Source organism: Neodiprion lecontei, chromosome 5 (assembly GCF_021901455.1).
Source record: "Neodiprion lecontei isolate iyNeoLeco1 chromosome 5, iyNeoLeco1.1, whole genome shotgun sequence".
Lineage (NCBI taxonomy): Eukaryota > Metazoa > Arthropoda > Insecta > Hymenoptera > Diprionidae > Neodiprion > Neodiprion lecontei.
In genome coordinates, this window is record NC_060264.1 from 19,761,536 (window position 1) to 19,770,923 (window position 9,388).

Here is a 9,388-nt window from a genome sequence, read left to right on the forward strand (position 1 = left end):
TAAATTCTTTTGATTCATTTCGATACAACGTGACTCTGAGATAATCGCGATTTCACCTAACATTATTAATTTATTCTACTACAAGATGATTCTAACTTTACTGATTATCGTTTTATAGAAGAACCGTATTTCAAACACATAAAATGAATAGGAAGTTATCAAAGTATCGAGTGTAAAGATTCTCAGTCTTTCTGTATCAACGATTTAATATTGGTATCAAAATTTTTTCATGGTATATTTTAATATACGGACGTATCACATGCCCGTGTAACCGTTTCTCTTTATCTGTATGTGTATAATAGCAATTTAAAAATTACTGAATCCTCGCGTTACAATTATGGCACTATAACGTTTGATCGATTCCAGTAAAAGGATTTGTATTACAGTTCTTACTAATTTCGTTAACATTATTATTGTTATTATAGTATCGTTTTTCTTATCTTATGGTGCAAAGTACTTTATGTAATAAGAATTCTACTACTGATCTCCGGTTAAATCGGCGAAGCTGCGACAGGATCAACCAGAATGTCGTACGTAGAGATAGACATGTACAGATATGCATTATACCTCCATCTGTAAAAGATTATTTATACAGCAAAAAATACAATAAAGCGCCATGTGATTTGGATCCCCGCGGTTCGAGCGTTTCCAGGTACAATTAGGAGAAACCCTCGATGCTACCGTTAGCGTTCTTTCCACGAAACCTAGATGGACGGGCATCAATTCTGAAAAAAAATAAGACGGTGAAGAGAAAAAGAAAACGACCAAAAATGAAAGGGATTCAAATAAAAGTACGTCGAAAATCGTGCTCCGCAGGCGGCACGTGCGCCATAGTTGGGACAATAATTCCTAAACCAAACCTTACTACGTTCATGGTGTAAATACATGTATAATATGGTATATATATAACCTTTACCTATTTCTCCAAATAAATTATTCATTATATTATACCCGATAACATGGTCGATCAACGATAATTAATCGAATGGCTTTCAGGTAATTTGTTATATTAGGATTGGACTTGATGCCTTAATGAGAAAAAAAAACTGCACTAGAGCAGATTCGAACCGAAACATCACCTTTATGAAGATGAAACCATAAACAATATGTGTAGAGCGGATTTTGCAATAAAAATTTATGATTACCTGATTTTCGTCGATAGTAAATGGATGATTAAACTATTCTTGCCATCAGCTCATTAGGCATATAAGATGTTCGATGAATGCTCAGTTCACAAAAGTGATGATATAACCGAAATAGAAATTTGAAGCGTGCCGCAACGGAAGCCATATTGAAACTATTCTAATGTTTCAACTCGTCCGTCAAATACTTTATTTGAAATTTTTTTCTTTCATCTCTGATAACGTCAAATTTATAATTGACGATCTGCAAAGTCCTTTCAAATACTTGATGATCATTGTACCGAAATAGATTCTCTCAAAATAACGTATAATCAGAGTTTTTCTCAAAGTGATAATAACGTAACGATGATAATTAAATGTTTTAAATTTTACCAAGCAGGTTGAAGTAATCGTCAATATTATCAACCTCGCGAAACTTCTTCACAGAAAGGAGACAAAAACTTCGTTACTCGATAAACGAATTATTCTTTATGCCTCATGACATATTTCCAAGACCAAGTCACGATGAAAGTATAAAATTGCAGAACTAGGATCAGCGCTAATTTTTCTACCACAGAAAACATCGAATCGAGTAATTCCGCGTTATCGCTATGAGGGAGCAGTTTTTCGAAGTGGCAACGCAAAGGCAGCGACATTAACGCCGCGTCATTACTCGTAACTAACTCGCGATAGCAGCTGCCGAGTTTCTGCGCGATGAGAAACACGAGCCAAACTTTGGGGAACAATGAAATGGCACAACATGGCAGCCAAGCAACCATTCACATAATACACAATTGTTTGACTGCGGTTAATCCTTAAGGCATACCGGAAATAATCAGATCCGAGAATGAGTCAGGAGCGCTGGACTTCTAAGTCCAGGAGAGCGTTTGTTCTCTTTTTTCCTCAGCTCCGCAGCTCATCGACATCGCTTTACCATTTCCGAGAAACTCGAGGTTATTTCTCCAGCTCGCAAATTCCCTTTAATCAGAATCTTACATTCTGTGAACTTGAAACCGAATTACTTTCTTTTATCCACTGTACGAGTTTCCGGAAAATAGGATGAAAAGATCACAGCCAATGTTACATGTTCATGCTGTTACGAGGAACTTGAATAATACCGCCAGGTGAATGAGATATCTATAACAATTACAATACAATTTCTGGTATCACGTAAGTGAATAATCAGATTGAACGGAGTATTCGAGTGTTTCTTATTCTTTCTATTATATCGTTATATCTCCCTTCCATACATCGTGGGGGGGGGGGGGGGGGGGGGGAATAAACAGATATAATTACAATGCCACCTCGTTATGTCGCGGTCTCGAGGGCTGTAGAAGGGGAGAACTGTGATATAAATAGTTCCCCTACTTCGCGCTGCACTGCCGCCGAAAGTTCATCCACTGCGCAAGCGCTCACGCGGGTGGTGGGGGAATGAGCTTCGAGGAGAAACTTACCAACCGTGATATATATCGAGGCGCGATGTACCTAATGAGCTGACATTCTATGTTATATTCAAATGTTGTCTCTATCTAATCTGATCCAAATATACGTAAATATATATTGTGAGATCAGATAAGACTGAGAAAAAAATTCGGATCCGATTAGATCTAATCATTTTCCCCCGGAATACTTGTAATCGATCATGAACAAAAAAAGCACGGGAACTTTGAATCATTTTTACTCAACCTTTTCTTCATTACTCGATTGAGTTTGTGAAATATTTACAATGACAAAAAGTATCGCATAGACGTCACATAATTTTTCAAGTATTTTTCCTTTTTTTTTCACACGTACTTTCCTGTTTTCATTGTAACTCATTCAAGCCTGAAACAATGTTAGTTTACTTATCATTACATTAACAGTAACCCGAATTCATCGCCACGAGATATATATGCAAAATTTCCATTCTCCGTAATCGTTCCTAGTTATTAACTCTGTTGAAATTTGAACAAAATTAGCCGATGTGAAACAAACAAACTTCTGACTTCCTGACATGTGAGACTCGTACAGTGCCAATTGGGTTGAAGTTGACATAACTTTTCGCTTTGTTTATTTCCTTTACATTTCTTCTTTTTTTACTCCGAACCGTGGGCGAAATTTATGTCATAGTTTCAGCGTCGCGCTATCGTTAAGAATATGTGGGGACTTGTAACGTTCATCTCGAGTTGTGTTACAGTAATAGCAATAATAATAAGAAAAGTTTAATTTCGCGTGACAGCATCGTCCAAACTATCCAAATTATGCTGGTGGTCGGTAAATGAAGTATATAACCTACTATACGTGCACATATATGTACCTTACATCATCACAAATATTCGGACACGGAATTGCTGCAACGCGGTATCTTTTTTTTTAGTTAATCTCTCTCGTCGCGTTTTGCCCCGCTATAAAACCGCCTCTATATTTCATCAGCGTAGGTTTGAACCACGTTGAATGGTGGTCAATTAATTTTAAGAAGAATCTCGTAGGAATTTTCACTTAATTTATGGCTGCAGAAGCCACACAGAGGTACGTGAACTGCCTTCGCAAGTCGCAACCAATCGGTGGGATGAATTTTTACTTAATGGTATACTCAAGAATTTATCATTTATAAGTGCACGTGTTGATTTAAAGAATCACTGAACATTTTCGCAATCCCAGAAGTACCGAAAATCGTTAAATATACCGAATGTTGTTGCTATTCTAAAAATATAGTAACATATTTTCATTCAGTTTGTTCAAATCATACGAGACTCTGATTTTTCAAAGTGAATATGATTCTAAATATTAGAAACTACAGGCGCGCGATATTATATGAATTAAAGAAAAGTATTTAGTAATATAATGAATCGTCAGAAATTGTTAATGGAAAAAATAGATATTGTACTTGATTGAGGCTGTAAATTTTTACCAAAAATGGCCAAAGACAGTCAAAACAAGTTGAAAAAATAGCGGTGAAGAATATTCAAGACAGTAAAAGGTGGTTGAAAAATATCGTGCAACACGGTTTCGGCGACTTTTGTTAATACCGGAAGTCTTGTTAAAAAATAGTACGAATTTGCCCTAATTGAAATCAATTACCCGAGGATAGTCGTCTCGAGTTTCGATAGAAAAACTTCGGTCCCTCTAGAGCCGTATGCAGGATCTCATGTAAAAAAGTTAGAACGACCCTGTATACAAACAGAGATAAATTTTCTCGTTCTCTGAGCGAGATGATAAATTTTCTTTAATTGTTTTCCTGGCACGCAGCCATTCCCAGTTTCGCAATTATTACGGCACATTCAACTAACTAGTCTTCTGAACGCATGTGGAGAGTACCTATGTAATATATACGTATGCATGTGTATTCAGATACAGCTACACGTTTTATTTTTGGGGGTAACAAGTTGCAGGCCAGGCAGATACCAGAATACCGGAAACTTCCTGGACGCAGTCAGTTGATCGGTCCTATGGCTGCTTTCCCGGTGGTTTGGGCGAATTGCTGGCCTGTAAACAAAGAACTGTTGATCAAGCAAGCATACATTGTACGAATGTCCAGCAAACGAACGAATTATTATCTATGGCCTACGCAGTGATTGATCAAAGAAAAGGTTCGGTAGAATATTGAAAGCATTATGAAGTTTTCACGGCATATTTGGTATGACTTGAATTTCAATTACGAACGTGAACAAACCAGAATTTTTAGAAATCCAAACTACGTTTTTATAGAAATTAACTCGCCAGTAGTTTAGATTTGAGTAATGATTCTACACATGGCATTAAATCATCAAGCATTTCGAAAACGTAAACTGAAGATCTACCGTACGCCATAGATCACCAGAATTCGATCTCATGAGAGAACATAATTTCGAAAACATAACAAATTTTTGCAGTTATTTGTCTTTTCTTGTTTATTTTTTTTTCCATGCAAATACTCCAAAGTTCTCAATCTAATTTTGCACCAATTGATCAAATGTGTTCGAAACGGAAAATGCTGGAGTGAATAAATTCGCAAAATTCTCTATGGAATAATTATTATTCCAAAACAGGAGCAAAAAGTCTTGGACTCTATAGTTTGTTCAAAATCATAGGTCGTTGATTATTGAAAAACTTTGAGTGCTTCAGTTCGTCCAAAGTAACGAGGTTTTTATTACCCGAGAATAGCTAGATCCCAGTTTTTCCAAAATGATGGATTTTTGATTACTGAAAGAATCATCCAGATCCCCGTTTCTCCAAGCTGTAAGGATTTTGGTTAGTTGAAAATTGTCCAAATCTCGGCTTGTGCGTAATGATGGATTTTCGATTACCTATCGCAATCCTCCAAATCCCAATACGACCAAAATGATGGATTCTTTACTACACTTTAATTACTGTCAGCATCGAAACCGTCAAGTGTACGTATTCGCACGCTTCGTTCATGACGTTTTCGGTGCTGTACGTCTTTCGACTTGATCGTCAAGGGCTGGCGGAGGGGAAACGTGGCGTCGGGCTGTCGGCTCTCCCAAAATCCACCGCGTTCCTCTTAGCCCTCTCCGAACTCCTTCTCTCTCGATCAGCGGCGATAATCCAACGTTCCTACGCACGCAGATCCGTCCTTCGACTTGATTTTGTCTTCCACGATGACAAGGGTAATTTATTGCCGGAATACAAGTGTCTAGTACTTTCTAATAAGAAATTCACGAAGCATCCGAGCTATTACATATTTTTAAAACACTAATTTAGTTAGGTATTTTGGTTATTTCATTTGACCGATTACACTTGCACTGACGAATTTTTTTCGATCTACGAACAACGGATGAACAACATGACGTCATAAAAAGTGATCAAATGACTGTCGTTTTAGGTAAATTTTGCAAATATCTTAATCTGCACGGTTGTATGTTATAATAGCGTCAAATTACGCTTACGTATCCTAACGTGTTCAAAGAAACAACTTTTGTCACTAAATGAGTTTTACAGGCTGGTTAAAGGTCACAAAAACGCCGCAGAGTCCGAGCTACAAGTTGGTGAAACAGTTTGCGAATAAATTCTGCCAGTACCGGAAAGAAGAATTTGCTAAAGATCCAATGGACGTTGCGAAGTTTGGAAATCGGTTTGGCTAGTTGACAAGGAGTTACGGTATAATACGTCTGGTATAATTGAATCACGTAGCCTCGCCGGCAACTACAGCATTAGTAGAACATTTCCACGGTATTTTGACCGCCCACATATAAAGAAGATTGCCGTGTACGCAATGAGTAACGAAACGTGTCTTATACGTCGAATGTTAATTCTCTTCCCTGCAGTTCCTTGATCGATACGTTCTCTCTGTACAACTAGACAAGTTGATTTTTTATTCTTATCCACGATTCAAAGTTTAAATTATCTAGTTACATTAAAATTCCACAGCGGAACAGGCATACGTGGGAGTTCGTTCGTTGCTCAACGAATTGTGGGTTAGCCGTGCTCCGCTGCATTCATCAGTGTTCTACTTTACTCAGTCCGGCGCCATACGGACGCTTCCTCATACGAGAAGGAAAGCACGTATTTAGGCACAGGGTTTTATTGGGATGAAACAAGGTAGACGATGTGTCTATATTCCCTGAACCTGATGCTCTCTTAATTACTATACACATAATATAGATTAGAGTACTTAAAAAAACAACCGGTTTTTTTCTATCGACCACTTCATGAAGCCATACGTAATTACATGATATCGAACCTTCTTAAAGGGAAACACTGTGCGATATTTTTTAGAGGTCGCGCATCGACTTTTTTTAACTCACCCTTTGAATAATCACGTAAGAAATCCAATTCCGTGACGGTTGAATGGAGATTATCATTTCTTTGTGCAACGGACGGAACTTTTTATGGTAGCGTACGACAATTTATTCTTTTTTCTTTAAATCGAGACTTCGTAGAACATTTGAGGTCCTACGATCTTTGAGATATTGAACATTGTGTAAAACGTAGTTTTTTACCTTCCGGAAAATCGGCACTTGGGTTTAAACTCCGTTCCGTGTATTTGACGAGTATTATTCAACATTCAGTCGGGAGTTTATCCTACGTTCCGATGGATGGATAAGAACCTTCCAAGAATCTTGTTTTCAGTACGTTTCATGGAATGTTCCACTGGTGATTTTGCTCAGATGTAATAACAAATCCGCAAAGAGAGTTATGAATGAAATACGATCAAAAAAGTAAACACAAATCTAGAATCTCTGCGGCTTAGCATTGCCATCCTAAAAGCGTTTTATGCAAAGAGGCATCGGACAGTTCTTCATTGTGCGAATTACAACCTTTGGCAAATATCCAGAAGACCCCGAATACGAAACGGAAAATGTCGTTCAAGAAACGTTCATCTTTCATTCCACAGTGTATGACCGCACCAAGTCTTTCTAAAAAATAAAGTAAATATTCTCGTTGGAACTAGAGAGACTATTTTCAATACCTCGGAGTTGACAGTCGGCATGATTAATGAGTTTGATATTACACGTGTAAATTATATCATAGAAATAAGAGAAGCAAATTATTTTTAACCTAGATAAAAGATGATGAAATTTTTTTATTTCACGATATCGCCCACTTTCTACCACTCAAGTGTATTCACAACAATTTTATAAAATCGATGATTTTATTTTACAGAGAATCATTCGTGATATGGATTTGATGATCTTCGAAATCCACAAAAGAGGTGAAAAATAAATGAATTAATTTGCTGAGCGGTGGCAGAAAAAAAAAAAAAAAAAACCCCGAAAAAATGACGCTCGATAATTCCTTCACCCGTGCTCAACGATAAAATTTTGTTTTATTTATTTACTTTTCCTGTCTGTCCGCCGCCGCGCCGATGCCAAGGGCCCACGGGTGTCGGTGACGACGGCGTTGACAGAAGTTTGAAACCCCGAAATAGAATCGCGGGTTGTACCAGCGTGGCAGTCGGCAACCCGGAGAGCTTGCAAGCTTACGCTTTTATTGCCGGCTGCAGCAGCGGGGCTCGGGAGGACACTGGGGAAGCCCTCTCCGCATTGGAGGCGGACGAAGCTATTCGCGGCTATCCCGGGATCCAGGAATAACCTCCGATCCCTCTCTCTCTCTCTCTTTCTCCCTCCGTCGACACTAAATACACATAGATGTCGATCCATTACGTATAGGTACTGTATAATGCCTGCCACACGTACGATCAGAGAAAGACTGCTATTTTGTAGGAAATTTTCTCGTCGGTACCTACATAATGTTTTTTGTTGCAGTTAACAAAGCTGGTCAATTAATTGTTTGATAGTTGTTAATATATTCAATAGAACAAAATACACGTATGAATACGACATCTCGATTTTAATTCAGTAAATTCGATGAAATAATACCTTTTTCATGACATTATCAAAATATTGAAGCACCCTCTGGTAGATTCAACTAAGTTGCTTTGTACAGTTTAATAAATGCATTTGGTGGATACAGTTAGTCAAATCTACTATATCATGAGAGATACTAACTGATTAACGCAATCAAATGATATCCGACGTCTCAATGTGACGTGTAAAAAATCCTTTCTTGCAAGAGAAGTAAGATGAGCAGTTATTAGAAGGTGCTCCACTGCTTTTTTCTAGTAAAATCAGTAGAACTAAATCATTCGTGATCTGATTTTATTGAAGCAGTCTGTCAATTCATAATTTATATTCACCGATCTAGATCGTAGAGCGCCGGTATCGTCGCATCCGTCATGACTATCAAAGATCACTGTCGGTAAAACAGAATAACAGAATTCCTCGTATACTTCGAGGAATTTTTACTGAGTTCTACCGATTCAATGATTTCAAGAGTTGAGTCTTCCTTCTGAGCTAAGAAAGAAAAACATAACTATTGGCATTAAACCGTGTTTTTTAAAATGTACAAAGATCGTTGGACCTCTGCCGGTGAAAAAGGACGACAGTCAGCCTAACCTAACTTAGTTTAGTCAAACTCAAGTTCGGATGCTACAATTGTTACTCGGGAACGCCCTGTAGATGCCTTAAATGTGTAAAAGACTTGAGTTTATAACGTGTATACGTGCATACGTATTACCAGAGGTACAGAGGCGAGATGGACTTGGAGAGGCAGTTTTTATTGGTTTTTATCTCTAAGAGGCAGCCGTGGGTGACGGTTTGTTTCTATGTGTGAGTAGAGGCCGCGTGGCGACCTTTCGACTCCGCCTATGTTATTAGGGCGCGATTACGACCCCGGGAATTTCGTACAGTTAAAGTGGAGTTAGCCCAATTCGATGTCAAAGTTTAACAGCCTCATGCTGTGTGGAAATGCGTGGTCTGTTCGATTCGAATTCAACCAGCCGTCAGTGG

General features: G+C 38.1%; 1 long non-coding RNA gene across 2 annotated transcripts; it reads right to left on the minus strand.

Moving 5' to 3' along the window:
* Positions 1-208: 208 nt before the first annotated feature.
* On the minus strand, positions 209-7,279 carry LOC124294552. 2 transcript variants are annotated; one of them, XR_006904432.1, is made up of 5 exons: positions 7,040-7,279; positions 5,387-5,654; positions 5,234-5,316; positions 4,419-4,586; positions 209-725 (listed from the first exon to the last, which is right to left on the minus strand). It is a non-coding gene; the product is annotated as an uncharacterized LOC124294552 (long non-coding RNA). The 2 variants fall into 2 exon arrangements; XR_006904431.1 differs by lacking the exon at positions 7,040-7,279 and having other exon boundaries at positions 5,387-6,273.
* Positions 7,280-9,388: the final 2,109 nt, after the last annotated feature.